This window comes from Alosa pseudoharengus, unplaced genomic scaffold (assembly GCF_046254945.1).
Source record: "Alosa pseudoharengus isolate Yale_2024_CS ecotype anadromous, Long Island Sound unplaced genomic scaffold, YU_APseudo_1.1 YU_APseudo_1.1_scf_3, whole genome shotgun sequence".
Classification (NCBI taxonomy): Eukaryota; Metazoa; Chordata; class Actinopteri; order Clupeiformes; family Clupeidae; genus Alosa; species Alosa pseudoharengus.
This window is the reverse complement of record NW_027468718.1, coordinates 19,973,400-19,989,821: the sequence shown is the minus strand read 5'-3', so window position 1 is coordinate 19,989,821 and position 16,422 is coordinate 19,973,400. Positions and strand designations below refer to the sequence as shown.

At 40.9% G+C, this 16,422-nt stretch overlaps 1 non-coding gene across 1 annotated transcript; it reads right to left on the bottom strand.

Annotated features, from left to right (window-relative positions):
• Window positions 1–16,340: 16,340 nt before the first annotated feature.
• On the bottom strand, window positions 16,341–16,422 carry trnas-aga (transfer RNA serine (anticodon AGA)). The gene has a single exon. It is a non-coding gene; the product is annotated as a tRNA-Ser (tRNA).

Sequence of the window (16,422 nt, the reverse complement as noted above, 5' to 3'; positions counted from 1 at the left end):
AAAGTAAACAAAAGACGGTAAAAAAAAAACACAAAGACACGGAGCTACCTCGACATGCTGCCACTCTCGTCGGCGCCGGAACCCTTGTACAGTTTTGTACCTGCCCCTTTACATCCCATGTCTAAAACCAATCAAAGAATTCTTTTCAGCATGACAAAGGGAAGCATATGACTGCCAACCAACGCCAGCATGTCTCTTTTACAAGCAATGGAAGGGGCATGCAGAGACTTTGAGCTGTGGACAGGTCAAGGGTGGATATGGCACACAATGCACGTGTAAATCACCCTGTAGCTTGTCTCCCCATGTCTTAGCCTGGGAAGACATTGTTTGAAGTAGATGAAGTTACTGGGCAGCCGTGGCCTACTGGTTAGTGCTTCGGACTTGCCTGTTCGAACCCCGACCAGTAGGCACGGCTGAAGTGCCCTTGAGCAAGGCACCTAACCCCTCACTGCTCCCCGAGCGCCGCCGCTGTTGTTTCAGGCAGCTCATTGCGCCGGGATTAGTGTGTGCTTCGCCTCACTGTGTGTTCACTGTGTGTTCACTGTGTGCTGAGTGTGTTTCACTAATTCACAGATTGGGATAAATGCAGATTAAACACCACTTTTCCATCAAAAAGCTTATTGTAAAAAGCATAACTTGTTAGATTTAAGACCAAGGTTCGCTAGCTGAGAGCATCCATGGGGGGCTATAAAACAAATTACTTTATGTGTACATTTAGTGACTGTACACCCATCGGCCTGTAAATGATGGTGTTGAGTGAAGGGTTGCTGGTAGAGGAAGCACAACATAACCCCGGCCCCCGGGCCAGCTATTTTTATATCATCTATACTAGGGATCGACCAATTATCGGCCGGGCCGATTATTAGGGCCGATATTTAGCATTTTTATAATAATTGGTATCGGTCATTTTTTTCACCGATAAGCCGATACTGAAATGGTTAAGAATGAAACGCGCTACTTTGTCTGTAAAGCGTCTCTCGCTCCCTGCATTTGCTACTCTGTGGTCGAGAGCATTGTCCCGCCCACTACGCCGTCTGATTTGTTAGTTAGCACGAATGCAGCCAATCAGGATCGAAGACTGAACACAGAGAAAGTTTAGAATTCTCACTGAGGCATACTGTATAATTAAATGCTTTTGAATGAACATTTTCAGCATATCGCCATAGCCTAGGCTACTATCTACCCCCCTTTTTGACAACTGAAATATCGGTTTTACATATCGGTTATCGGCCTCCTGTTTTGGTAATAATTGATATCGGTATCGGCCCTGAAAAAAACATATTGGTCTATCCCTAATCTATACACCACCAAGGGACAGAATTTATCCTCTGAACTCAGGGTCTTGCATCTTCATATTTAGAGTTGCGGCCAAGTTGCACAAGGAGTTACAGAGCGCACCTGTTTGCCTTATGACTGGTGGCAGTGCCCAAGATCAGATGACAATACGTGATTTGGATAATGTAGGCTAAAATATAAAGATAGATAAAGGTAGGCCTAAAGCAAACGATAAAGGACAATGTCTAGGCCACTGGACATTCTTGAAAGAAAAACAATCACAAACATATAATAGCTTGAATCCCAACGTGCAGAATGAATGAAGAATGACCAGCGAACTACTGCTATACTACTATACTAATATCCTAAAAGAAACGTTAGGCCCACATGACATATCACGCTTATAATTTAGTTCGCTGTTTTATAGGCTACATCAGCATATGACCCTGGGTTATACCAAAGTAAACCTACTAAATTTTGATTCTCCACATTACTGCAAGCAGAAGGAATGAAAGCAAGCAGAGGACAATGGACATGGATGCATACGATCTCTTTCCAGAAAACGCTGCTTGGCTGGTCACCAGGCAACGTTTTCGTGTTAATTACTCATCTTCGTAAGTCGGTATTATGGTTAAATGACTCGTTACAGGGCGAATGAAGACTCTCTCGCCCGCCCCTACTGCCTGTAGGAAGAATATCCCGCTTGCAAGTTCAGTGTATCCTACCCGCCGACCGAAGCAGGCAGGCTAAATAAACGCTAGAGATTGTTGCAAACGTGTGTATAATGGCAGAGCCTGCGAAGAAGCAACGAAAACCCTTGACAGAAGACGCAAAGAAAAGGAAAAGAGCTTCAGACCAAGCGAGGGGGAGTTTCGTAGAGAAAAAGCATCAGGCTTGCCTGGTGTCCCTTTAACATCAGATGACATAGGATAGGCCTATACAATGTATTTTTGGATACAGCTTAGTTAGGCCATTGATTTCATTAAACCATATGCTAATGATATTGATTAGGGGGTGTTTACAAGACGGAGACCTAAAACCATCCGGCTGCACACAAGTTCACGTTCATTTTGGCACATCTGGAAGAGTGGCATACGTACGTTTTTTTGTGTGTACGTTTGTTTTCTCTGAATCACACGTACGATCAATTCAGAAATGATTTAAGATCAAATGAAGGATGGTTTCTACTAGCCTGATGTAGTCATACTCAATTCTAGTCAGAATATGAGTCTGATACTGCTCCATTGGGACGTAATTATGGGGCGTGTTTCAACCGATACAGGGGGGGAATGCCTCTGCACTTAATTGGATAGACCTAACCAATCAGAGCAACGAAATAGCTTACCGTGAGGTGTAGGAAGAAAACACACAAACCATCCTTCTTCTCCACAAATGCCGTAACATTGTTTTCTGGTCTTTTGTAAAAGTTAGTGCCGTCAATAACTCCTAGCCTACAACACTCATTAGTGAAATCTAAGAGATATGTAGTAGGGTAGGCTATTAGGAAAAAACTGATAGCCTATATTCCCTCCGTTTTTAAAAATAATTCTGTTGAACACTGATATGCTACAAACATGTTAAACAGCTGGGAAAGGCTGTCTCAAATCCCTTGAACAGGTGGTCAATCAGAGATTTCAAACGAACGAGGGAACATGTCACAATGCAACAGCGCTGTTTTCCCTTGATGAAAGTGAAACCACGAGTTTTCCCACATCTCAACTTCGGCCAAAGTTTTCAGAAATAATCGTTTTCAATCATAAAACCTCATTTAATAATATGCATTTTCCATATGGGGTCTTAAAAGCCATGTATCCTTCTAGCCAGAGCGTTTTTGTTTCAAACATAAGCCTAATCTAAGCGTGCTCAGATGACGTGATAGACCAGGCGCTGTTGCTCACCTGTCCATCACCGTAAAGCCCGATTTGATTGGTCCGCCCGATCTAGGGCGAGCATACTTGCTCCACAATGGAGCAATGCCAGACCGAACTTCCCAACCTCAAATGTTGTGGGCGGGACTAAGTTCGGAATGGCACCCAGGCTAGGTTTCTACGCAACATTTTTATAAATGTGGCCCCTGAACGTGAATGATTAACCTGACATCCTATGGGTATGCCAAGTTTCATGGAATTTCATCCATGGGGGGCTATAAAACAAATTACTTTATGTGTACATTTAGTGACTGTACACCCATCGGCCTGTAAATGATGGTGTTGAGTGAAGGGTTGCTGGTAGAGGATGCTGAGAGGAGCTACAAGACAGGACTGTCTCACCCACACTTACACATAAACACACACGCACACATACACACACACACGGAGTTTGGGTTGAAGTTGAAGTGTCCGGCAGGCGGCCGGGTGGTGTATGCTTTTGTGCTCAGCGTTTAGAGAAAGTTTACATTGTTTTGTTTGGTTTGTTTTTTGGTGTTTTCACGTTAAAGTCACAACACATTTTCTAGGGATAGTTTGAATTTGAATATACTAAGTGGAGAGAGTATTTTGCGGGAGTATCGGCCGATGGCCTGTATAGGTCCGGTTTACGATACACTTGCTTATATTCTTTACCATGGCAAACAATCAGGAAGATAGTAGTTGGAGTATGGATGATTTGGATCAAGAAGATGGGAATTGGCAGATAAGGAGGATAAATAAAGCAAAGCGGAGTAGAGGAGTGAAAGATAGTGAGGAGAAATGGAGTGTTGTTGTGAGGTTTGAAGAACCAGGAGTGAAAAGTTTGGACCCATTAAAATTGACGAAAATAATTAAGAATTAGGTTGGAGAGGTTAAATACGCTAGAGTTCTAAATGATGGCAATTTATTAATTGGATGTATCTCTGAAGAGCAGGTTGGAAGAGCCTTAAAAGCTGCAACCTGTTGGGAAAGTGGTAGTAAAGGTGGTGAAAGTGGGTGAACAAGGAAATAGAGGAGTGATTTATGGGATTCCTTTGGCAATTGAGATGAGGGAGCTGGTTAAAAACTTAAAAGAAAAGTGTGATTCTGTTCAGAGTGCAAAGCGTTTAACTAAGGGGGTTGAGAAAAAAGAAACTGAATCGGTTTTGATACAGTTTAGTTCAAAAGAATTGCCTGCAGAGTTATACTTTGGGTATATGAGATACAGGGTAAGAGAGTTCACTCAGAAGCCAATAAGATGTTACAAATGTCAGAAGTTTGGTCATGTAGCTAAATTGTGTAAAGGGACTAAAAGGTGTGCTAAATGTGGGGGGGGAGCATGACTATGGGGAGTGTGGAGAGGGGGTAAGTCCTAAATGTGTGTGTGTGGGGGGGGGGGCATGACTATGGGGAGTGTGGAGAGGGGGTAAGTCCCAAATGTTGTAATTGTGGAGGGGGACACAGTGCGGCCTACTGGGGATGTGAAGTAATGAGAAGGGAAACTGAGATTCAGAGTGTGAAAAGGAAGGATAGAGTTCCTTATGCAGAAGCAGTTAAAAGAGTGGAGCAAACTAAGAGGGTTAATGAAGGAAACATTAGGGGGGAAATGGCAACAGGGAATGTATGGACCCAGAGACAGGAGCATGTTAGATAGAAGGAGAAAAAGGAGTGGGAGGAAAAGAAGAACTTGGTTATCTTTATTGCAGGGGTAATTAATGCAACAGCTGAGGTCAAATCTAAAACTGAAAGGATCCAAATTATAACAAAGGCAGCAATTCAGCATTTGGACATGCTAGATTTAAAATGGGAAGAAATAAGGGATTGTCTTGTGGGTCATTCAAGCCAGGAAATAGGTAAAGGATGATCTTATTTGTTATGTTCATTTTACAATGGAATGCAAGGAGTTTGTTGGCAAATGGTCAAGATTTTAAAAAGTTTATAAGAAGTGTAAAAACAGATGTATTGTGTATCCAAGAAACGTGGTTAAAACCTAGATTTGATTTTGTTTTATCTAATTATAGTTCCATCAGACGAGACAGAGAGCAAGGAAGTGGTGGGGGTTGTGCTACTTATGTAAGGAAGGGTATTACATAGGGTGTTGGGCACAGGGAAGGAGCTAGAATATGTGGTAGTGGAAGTATGGACAGATAAAAAGAAAATAGTAGTAATAAATTATTATAACCCTTGTAAACAGTTAGAATTAAATGAACTTGAGAAAATAGAAGGCCAGGATAGGGATAATGTGGTGTGGAGATTTTAATGCACATAATACATTGTGTGTGTGTGGGGGGGGGGGACAGATAAAAATGGACAGGTGATTGAGGAGGTAATGAATGATAGAAATTTAGTTTGTTTAAATGATGGTAGAAGGACTAAGATTGATATTAGAACAGGTAAAGAGTCAGTATTAGACCTTACATTTGTGTCTAATAGAATGGCTTCAAAATGTGAGTGGGAAGTGCATGGAGAGGGTACTATTGGAAGTGATCACTACCCAGTTTTATGCAAAAGGCAGATTGGGAGAGATTTAGGGAAACAAGTGATTTGTTTATTAGCTCAGTCAGAGAAACAAATGATGTTGAAAGAAATTAAATTGAATTGCGACAGAGTATCTGTATGGCTGCAATGGATGCAATACCAAAAAGTTCAGGGAAACTGGAAAGCGGTTCCATGGTGGAGTGTTAAATGTGATGAGGTAGTTAGGGAAAGGAACAGAGCCTTTAGGAGATTAAAAAGAACTCATAACTTTCAACATTTATTTGAGTATAAGCAAGCACAGGCAGTAGTGAGAAGGACCATAAGGCAAAGAAAAAGATCATACTGGAGGGATTACACTGTAGCTCAATTGGAAGTACTATTAATATAAATGAGGTGTGGGGAATGATCAAGAAATAGGATGGTAACAGAAGAGAGTGGAATTATCCAATCCTTGTAGATGGTGAACAGGCGGCTATATCAAACCTAGAAAAAGCAGAAGAAAGAAGGGGTAGGGAAGAAACAAGGAGTCTATATGCTGAGGTTATTCAAAATAAAGAAAAGCTAGAGGATAAATATAATGTTCCATTCACATTGAGAGAATTAAGGAATACATTGGATAAGTGTAAGAATTCAGCTCCTGGTAAAGATGAAATTTGTTATAGCATGTTAAGACACTTAAGTGATGAGGGAATTCAGAAGGTTTTGAAGGTATTTAATAAAGTCTGGGAGGAAGGAAAGATTCCTGCAGGATGGAAGGAGGCAGTTATTATTCCAATAAGAAAACCAGGGAAAGATGGTAGTAATCCAGCAAATTATAGACCAATAGCGTTAACGTCTCACTTAGGTAAGTAAATGGAAAGGTTGGTGAATGGTAGGTTAATGCACTTTATTGAAGAAAGGGGGTTGATGGCTAGTTGTCAGAGTGGTTTTAGAAAGGGAAGAAGTACTATACGATTCAATCATATGTCTTGAGGATGAAATAAGAAAAGCACAGATAAAGAAAGAAACTGTTGTGGCAGTATTTTTAGATGTGGAAAAAGCATTTGACATGCTATGGGTAGAGGGTCTTTTGATCAAAATGCATATGTTAGGAATTGGGGGAAAAATGTTTAATTGGGTAATGGACTTTTTAAATAATAGAAGTATTCAGGTGAAAATAGAAAATGGGACACCACAGGGTACACTGTAAAAAAAAACTCTCTGCGTTTACTTAAAACACATTTCACTAGCTTTTTTGAGTAAATTGAACTTGACTGAGAAGAACTCAAATAATCAAGTTAAATCAACAAATGCTCCCAACTTGAAATATCTAGTAATGCCAACTTAGTATTGTGAGTAAGGTGGACTTACAGTAGGTTAGCAACTCAAAAATTCAAGTTGAATCAAGTGCTTTTAACTTGAAATATCTAGTAATGCCAACTTAGTATTGTAAGTAAGGTGGACTTACATTAGGTTGGCAACTCAAAAATTCAAGTTGAATCAAAAGTTCTTCCAACTTAAAAAAACAAGTCAACACATTTCACTAGCTTTTTTGAGTAAGTTCTACTTGACAGTAAAGAACTTAAATAATCAAGTTGAATCAACAAATGCTCCCAACTTGAAAATATATATTAATGCCAACTAATACATTGACTCTAACCAAAAACAAGTCTAAATAATAACTCAAAAATCCAAATAGATAAAACAATGTTTTTATTTTTAGCCAGTGTGAACACCCCTGACCTACAGTACCCTCCAGAATTATTGGCACCTCTGCATACGCTGACTAAAAAGAAGAATATTAAATCATCTTTTGGAAATTGATCTTAATGCCTTAAGTTAAAAAATGAGGGAATATCCAACATATAAGAACACCAATTTTCTTTGTGAATGAATAATGTATCATAAATAAATAAATGTTCTTCCTTAAAATACAGGGGTCATAAGTATTGGCACCCCATATCATGCAGGAGTCCGCATAGGTAGGCCAGTGTAGATGGAAGATCCTTGATGTCCTGTAGAACAACAGTCTCTTCCAGGACGATGGCGATATTGGTGACAGTGTCCGGTGCTTTCATGGCGTGGTTGTCTTCAATGACGGTCAAGATTCCAATTTTCATGCCTCTAGTCCTCCTCAGCATCTGCATCCTTGGTGGAAAAGCACAGAACTACATCACTAAATTTGCAAAAAATAAATTAAAAGTTCTTCGCACGTGTGCCTTTTAGCGACCATCTGGCGCAACCAGGCCAGGACAGAAAATGTAAAGAGAAGGAGAGGAACGCCGGTGCAGCTCAGATGTCTTCTTAATTCTTTTTTTTCCTTAAGGCGAGACACTACAGGTGAATAGGGTAACATTTTTAACTAGCAGATATCACTATGAAACTTTCCCAGTTGTATTACTTTTACTCATATTAATGTATTACTTACATTAATATGAGAAAAAAAAGTATTACAAGTTTTCTGTAATTTAGTGTTTACATATGCAAATTAGGCAGTATCTAATTAAATATGAGATAATTTGCATACATTTTAAAACACGTTGAGTTCATCATTAACTGGTGCACCTACTGCGTTTCCGAGTTCCCTAATTATGAAGTGTTTGTGCTTCCTACTTTTGTGTGTCGCAAAGTTTTGTACATTGCCAATGCTATGGTCGCAGCCTACAAATGGACAAGTTATAGCTTCACCATGATGTAAATGTCCTCCAAGATGTTTAAAAAAGTCCACTGCACTGCAATCACATTGGAATGTACACTATTGACAACTGAATGTAGTTTCGACCTGAGGTGATTTGTCTTTTGCATGGTACCGTGCCAAATTAAATTTTAATGTAAGCTTACCTGAAGTCTTAAAGATGCACACGCACTGGGGGTGGAGGCAGAGCCAGCTTTTTCCCTAGTGACCGTGATGAAGCCTGTAATGGGTCAGAAGGGTCTCTCCAGGTGAGAAAATGGACACTCCTTACATTGCATAGCAACAAAAGAGTCTGCAACAACAAACAAGAGTAGAAAATTATTTTTTTTATATATAGGTTTGTAGTGCAGTGGACTTTTTTTAAACATCTTGGAGGACATTTACGTAGTGATGAAGCTATAACTTGTCCATTTGTTGGCTCTGATCAAGCATTTTTTGAGGGAGCGCGATCGGCGAATGTGGGGTTGCCATTGTTTTAAGTGCCTGCATTCTATTGACGTATGCTGCATTAAAAATTACATTGCCATTTAATTTTTTTCAACCTATATGCAGCGCCTCTGCAGATCGAGTGGCAGCAGTTGCAAGACATTGCTAAAAACTTTGGGCGGGAGTGAGGTTTAATCAGGGGTTTAGCTTACTCCACAGTGAGATAGCTATCCTCGCTGGCATCCAATACAAATGTCTTTCTATAAAGGTTAATATTTTAGGAACATACATGTTTTCAGCAAAACAGGGAAATAGCTAACCAGACAATGATACTATTGCATTGCCTTGATAATTGAGCTGTAGCAGCTAATTGAGCTGTATGGCTATCACTAGTTGTGGAATTTAGCCACTAAGATTAGCTAGCAGGCTAGCTTAGCCTAATAGCTACTATTTCAACAACACCACACTATTTCCAAGAACGTTCCTTGCTGACATCCATTTTACACAAAGTTGTTCCTGAAAGTGAATGTTTTAGGAACACCCTTGTTCAGCATTATCGGTTATGTCTTCCCAGAACATTGCAAGCTTCTACCATTCACAGTCATAACTAGACATCACTAACGTTAGCTAGTGATAGCTGCTAACGGAATGTGGGCAGTCAGATCAGCTTAGCTAAAGAAACACGACACCGAGAAAGACTGACTATCATAACAATTGGATATTGGATAAAACGAAATGCCTTACTTACCTTTGACAATGCTGTCATTTGCTCCACGCTGCATACAGGTAGGGAAGGTGTCTGGCTGTGGCTTCTGTCCTCCTGACAAATTCAAGCCACAGCCCACAGGTCGCCTTGATACGTTAGGAAACAATGCGCTTGCGCCAACTTGACTAAAAAGTTCAGTGAACTTTGGGAAACTTCAGTGTGTGGAGACACCAGCACAGCACCCAAGATCCGGACCCGCTCACGTGGCACATGTTTACCGCAGAAGACACTTGCTGATTTAAAACCCCTCACAGAACTCATGCATGCACACAGGTCCGGACTGTGCTCTGTAATGGAGGAATTCTGCCACCTCTATGTTGACCCCATTCAGCCATGTGTCCTGCCCAAGTCACTCCTGCGTCTTCGCGACCCACAAATGGATGGCTGTGACTTGTCGGTCCTGCTTCAACACTGTGAGGGCCTGACACACCTTGTGGCAGTGACAGCCACAGAGGCAGCTGCACTGGAAAAGAACACAAGAAAGCACCACAAGTCTGACATATGGCACAGCACACGGGCTGGAAGGATAACCGCCTCCATCATACACGCTGTTGTCTCCACCTCCATAACCAGACCAGCAAAGTCAACTGTGCAAAATGTGTGCTATCCACAGAAACCTTCACTGAGACAGACTGACAATGGCCCAGAGGCCATTAAATGGGGGAGAGAAAAAGAGGCTACGGCAAGGGTCTCCTACATCACACAGACGGAGCTGCAGCACAGGGACATGAAAGTGGAAGACTGTGGATTCATAATCAACCCTTCTTTCCCTGAAATAGGCGCAACTCCTGACGCACTTGTGCATTGTGCATGTTGCGGGAAAGGATGTGTGGAGATTAAATGCCCTTTTAAGCACAAGGACCATAACATTCTACAGGCATGTACTGACAAGGAGTTTTGTCTGCAGTTCACAGAAGGAAGGATGGAGTTGAAGCAGACCCACAAGTAGGCCTACTACAAACAGGTACAAACTCAGATCTTTGTCACCGAGTCACAGTTCTGTGACTTTGTTGTTTGGACGACCAAAAGCTTTGCAACTGTGCGTGTCATGCCTGACGTAGAACTATGGGAGACACTTTTGCCAACAGCACAGACTTTTTTTTACAAGGTTGTCCTACCTGAGCTTGTAGCCCGTCACTACACTCAACCCCCACCCCCTGTGCCTTCAGCTGAGCTACCTGTGCCTCCAGCCGATTCCCAGCCCACAGACAAACCCAAAAAACGAGCACAGAAGAGCACAGTCAGAAAAACATTGGCCACATTACAGCCAGGTAAAACACCCAAGCACAAGGTTGTCCCACCAGCCCCTACCAGCACCCCCCCTTCAGCTGACCTACCTGTGCCATTAGTTGACCTACCTGTGCCATTAGTTGATTCACAGCCCACAGACAAAAACAAAAAACGAGCACGAAAAAAAGACAATCAAAACACCATTGGCCACACTGCAGCCAGGTAACACCCCCCAGCCCAAAAGAAGGGCATGTGAAAAGACTGTGTTGTGGTAACCTGACCTGTCATCCAGGTGTGAGCAGTGTCCCCCTTTTAATCTGCCTATGTCAACGGTGATCCTGTGTGTTCGAGTTTCATGCCAATAAATTATTGAATCTTGAATCTTGTGGTGCTTTTGCAGACAGCCTGAAGAGTTTGATGACATGGTTGCTTGTGATAATCAGAACTGTCCTATACAGTGGTTCAATTTAGGTTGCGTAGGACTCAGCAGCGCACCAGCCAGAGAAGAGTCATGGCAATGCGATGCTTGCACAAGTTGGTTGGTTGTTACTACTTTAAGTTATGCAATTGTGTTTGCAACCAAAGAACACTGATTTTGCACAATTCTTTCTTAATACAGATAAAGGAGGCAGAATTTAATTCAGTCTTTGTGTATTTTATTTACAGAGATGGCTAAAAATCATTACATGTGAAGTGACATTACAAAATCTTTTGGAAAACAAAACATATTTACATATGTATATATATATATTTACATGTGTACATATTTACATGTGCATATTTACATATTTACATTAGATGTGAGCATGGTGTATAATTCTAACATGATGGCTTCACAACAATACTTGGACACATATTGGTCAAAGCACAGCACACAACCACAATTTTATCTAACAAAGTCTTATCCTCCCCCTCACAAGGCACCACAAATCCAAGGCGTATTGTGTCATTTAATAGGTTGAACTTAGAGCGCATACACCCTATCACTAGGCTTGGGTATCGAATATCGAGTATTGGTTGGAACCGGGACTATCTTTGCGATTTTCCCGGAATCGTTCAAAAGTTTAAATTTCGATTCCTAGTTTCGATTCCCAGTCCGCCGACCGGAAGAAGAAACGGCTGAACACCACACCAAGCGCATAGTTCATAGAATTAAAATTCATGGAGAAGGTCAGACTATTTCATTCAAAAGCAGGGTTCCCGCGAATCCTTAAATAGTCTTAAATACAACTGAATTTTCAAAAGAGAGGTATTAAATGTGCGTATGGGACCGCCAGCGAGTGCAAGAGAGCGAGTGATGTCTCAATCCAGTTTCGTGTATTTAAAACGCAATTGTATAAGTGACTAGGCTATTAGGCTACGGGAGGAAGTGTAGTGGTTGCAGAGTGAAGATGTTTTTCACGGGTGTGGTTAAAGGTGTGAAAACGGTAATAATACAGTAGGCCTATGTACAAAATAATATGCCGTAGCTGAGGCCAGAGAGATATACAGGTAGCCTACGTGGAATGAGGAAGCCTACGGTAGAATGAGCGGGAGAAAGAGCGATAGGTTGGCCATACGTTCGGATTTAGGCCGGACATATTGATTTTAAAAGCCCTGTCCGGCGTCCGGCGCAGCCTCAAGCCGGACGCTCATTTGTTCTCCTTTTTGGAGTTGCGCTTGGCATCTAAAATCGTTGCTCGGATGCAGCATCGTTTCACAAACTATGGACGCGAAGACTGCTGCTCAAATTATGTGCAGTGCGTCGCAATCAGGAGGAAATACTGTATGTTAAGTTGATTATGTTTGCATCTTTCCAGCGTGTGTTGCTGGCCTAGCCTGGAAGAAAATGTTATAGCCTACCTGTAATATCTGCCAGCAGCTTGCTTGCCAGCGTTTCCCAGTAGGCTAGGCCTACTTAGCAAAAGTTGTGAACTATAACCGCATATTTTTTGAATGTCGGCGACTGGCTACATAAAAAAAAAACGTGCGTTCATAATACGTGCGTGCTTAAGATGAAACCAGCAGTTTTCAGCAGGATCACGCGAGGAGGACCTGTCTCTTAATTAATTTAAAACAAGTCAATGGTTTTACGATGTTTCAGTCAAGCTTTGGTTGGTTTAGATACAACTGGTATGCAAAATGTAAAGTAGTGGATTAACTTTAATTTGCTGTGCTGCATATTGGACAATAGATGCACATAGTACATTATATAAAGTAGGCTTATTAAAATATGTAAATAGCTTAGTCTAACTTTGACAAAATATTGAAGGGAATCCAGTCCAGTGCACATGTCTTTGGCAAGTAGCCTAGGCTACTACAGACACAGGTGAAGAACAGTCAGCCTCAGTAGTAAGCAAAACCACAGCCAGCTTCAAAAGCAAGCAGCCCAGACCCTAAAATTGGGCATTTATAGCTTTGAAGGTAATTCACACACAATTATTTTTCTTTCGCCAAAATATATTTGGTAACTTCTGTAGACATCCAAAATGGAGTGGGGGTTAAAATTAGTAGGGGAAAAAAACTATTGCATAAAGTCATATATATCTTTTTGCCGTGGTATAGTCTTAAGTTTCATTTAGATGTCTTGAAAAGGTCTTAAAAGTCTTTAAATTTGCACTTGGAAAATGTGCAGATACCCTGAGAAAGACCGTTGGTTAGCTTGCTCATTTAAAATATCCTAAACTTTTTTTGACCCTGCCTCTTAAAAAAATCGGAATCGAGAATCGTTAGGAACCGGAATCGAAATAAGAAATCGGAATTGGAATCGGAATCGTTCAAATTCAAACGATACCCAACCCTACCTATCACTCGCTCCACGTGGATCCTAACATGAGCTAACTTCCTGGTCTCTTCCACATCTTTTGCATTAAGTTGGCTGTGGCCCCTGGTGAAGGCAGGTATTTTCAGTGTAGCGCCCACAAGGGCAACACTTTCTTTAATATCAAATCCACGGTCCGCTAACACAAGGTCTCCAGGCGAGAGCTTCTGAAGAAAGCCACTGTTCTCGGTGATCTGCTTATCACTGGCACGCCCCCCCCCACTCTTTGGAAATGAAAGAGATAGTACCTTGTGGTGTTATGCCGATGAGATATTTCATTGTGTACCTGCTTTTGTAGTTCGAATATGTCTGTGCCTTTGCACGTAAATTTTGTGCAAATAAATCACTGTTTTACTCCATTTACGAGGCTCAGTGTATCTCCACACTTCATTGGTAGACTTCCGAGGGCCCTGACATTTAAAACGAGACATTGAGAACTTTGAAAAAGTAGGTAGTTTACTTACAAGACGATTTATACAGACAGTATCTTCACGAATTTTAGCGTTTGCAGCCATCTTGAATTTAGTCACGATAAGTCGAGCGACGAGTAAGAATGAACAGGTATGATAAGGGATCAGATTCCAAAAATAATTCTGTGGAAATGCATGGATTACAGTTTCTTCCAGTAGCAGCAACTGGAATCCATGTGGAGTGTGGAGATACATTGAGCCTCGTAAATGGTGTAAAACAGTGATTTATTTGCATGGCTATGCCGATGCCCGAGGCACCACCATTGACCGCCTTGTTGGTAGCATCGGCTAACTAGCGCCAGATTTCGGAGTGCAGGGGACAAGCCGAGATGGGCTATGAGACATACGTTCACACTCGGTATCATGTTTCAAAACACTTTAGGTCAAAATCACACTGGAATTCTCCTTTAACTGACTATTTTAATTACATGCATACCATTTTGCACCTTAATCTACTGTGATGTTATGGTCAAGGATTTTAGAACAACATAGCCGCATACACAGCTAGGCTGATACTGCCTAAATTAACCTACTTTAAGTTCTAAAGAAGTGGGGCATGAAACCTGTTATTTTATCACTTTTATGTTCAGTATCATGTGTGGTTATTTTGTCATAGCATGTATCTATACCACGCGATAAAAAAAAGGTTTGGGGAACACTGGGCCATAATCCAATTATGTAATGGCATGGCTCGTTGGTCTAGGGGTATGGTTCTAAAGTATATAGGCTAGTACTGTGATGTAGGCCTACAGTATTGAGTTGATGTTATTTGTAACCTTTCAGTACTTTCATTTTTGGTTGTTGTGAAAATCTTTGTTTACAGTTTTTGCTCATTGCTTTAACACATAACTTTGAAATTGACAATAAAGCAGACTTTGACTTTGACTTTGACATGCTTAGACCAAAGTAACAAAACTTGAAGCTTTTGTTACTATACCTTAAACACAATGTAACCATACCTTAAACAAAAGCGCTGCTTTGCACTTTAGTTGCAATTCTGCAACACACTTGCTCCTTTCTGCAACACACTTGCTCCTGCACACACTATTTCAAACATAAGACACTAAATTCAAAATGAAATCGCATGGGTACCATTGGCACAACACATCTATTCAAAATACAAAACAAATTGGGTGATTGAAAACACTCAGTCAGCCACAAATAGGCCTCAGTTGAACCATTTTGAGAACTTTGCAAGCATGGAGGCAGGGAGAGCAAGAGGCAGAGGAAGAGGAAGACAAAGAGAGAGAGGAGTAGGAGGTGGTCGAAGAGGCTATGCACGGAACAATATTTCAGTTGATATTAGAGAAACTTTGGTGGATCATGTGATAAATCATGGCCTGACAATAAGGGAAGCTGGGCCCACCACATCTAAGCCTGTTTTACAGTATAGTGTATTTTTGGTTTTACAGTATTTTTTTTGTATTACTGCATTTACTGTAATGTACTATAGTACTGTGGTGTACAGTATTGAGTTGGTATCATTTTTAACCTTACAGTACTTTCATTTTTGGTTTTTGTCTAAACCTTTGTTGAAAAAAAAAAACATAACAAAACCTGTAAGTGTTGCATTGAGCTTCACAGAATGATAAACTGAAAAAAGCAGTGAAAATTAAAGACTGCTGTGTTTTATATAAAGTACACTAGTGTGTTGCTGCTAATCTGAAAGTGTATTCATATGTTGCAAGTGTGTATCATTTTGTCATCAGAGTGACATTTTGACAAAGGATTGTTTGATAGCAGAGTTTCAATTTGACATAGATGTGAATGATTTATTTCCCAGTGTTGTGTCTTGTGTGTAAAGTTTTGACACAATGAGCCAAAGTTTGACACAAAGAGCCAAGGCAAAAAACCGTATGCAATATGAAACGAGTGGGAGTGGGGGGTTGGCTGTAATTGTAAATCTTCTTTTCCGATGTTTACTTTCTGAAACACCGCTAAATTACGCTTGCAGCTTCTAAATAATGGTGCAGGTAAATCCTGACACCTAGTGGTCTCCGTCCGGTATGGAGATCTGACCACATGACTTTTCAGGAAGTTAAGTGCATTTGATCCTATGATTTGAGTAGCCTTTTGTGATGCCGTCTACAATGTTGGATACGAAAAAGTTATTATAGAAAGAACATTCAGAGTAGGTCTAAGCAACAAAGGTGTGATATTTCTGGCTAGTTGCAAATAAATAATGAATAAAACGGTGCATGATTAGGTAGCTTAATTCTGTAACAAGACAGGACACAATTTCTTCCACTGTCAGGATTTAACTGTGCTTATTCAGGTTGCTGCGCGATTGCAACAATAGTCTAATTTATATTTCTATTGTTAACGGAAAATGTTACGTTGTCGGCAGGATTCGAACCTGCGCGGGGAGACCCCAATGGATTTCTAGTCCATCGCCTTAACCACTCGGCCACGACAAC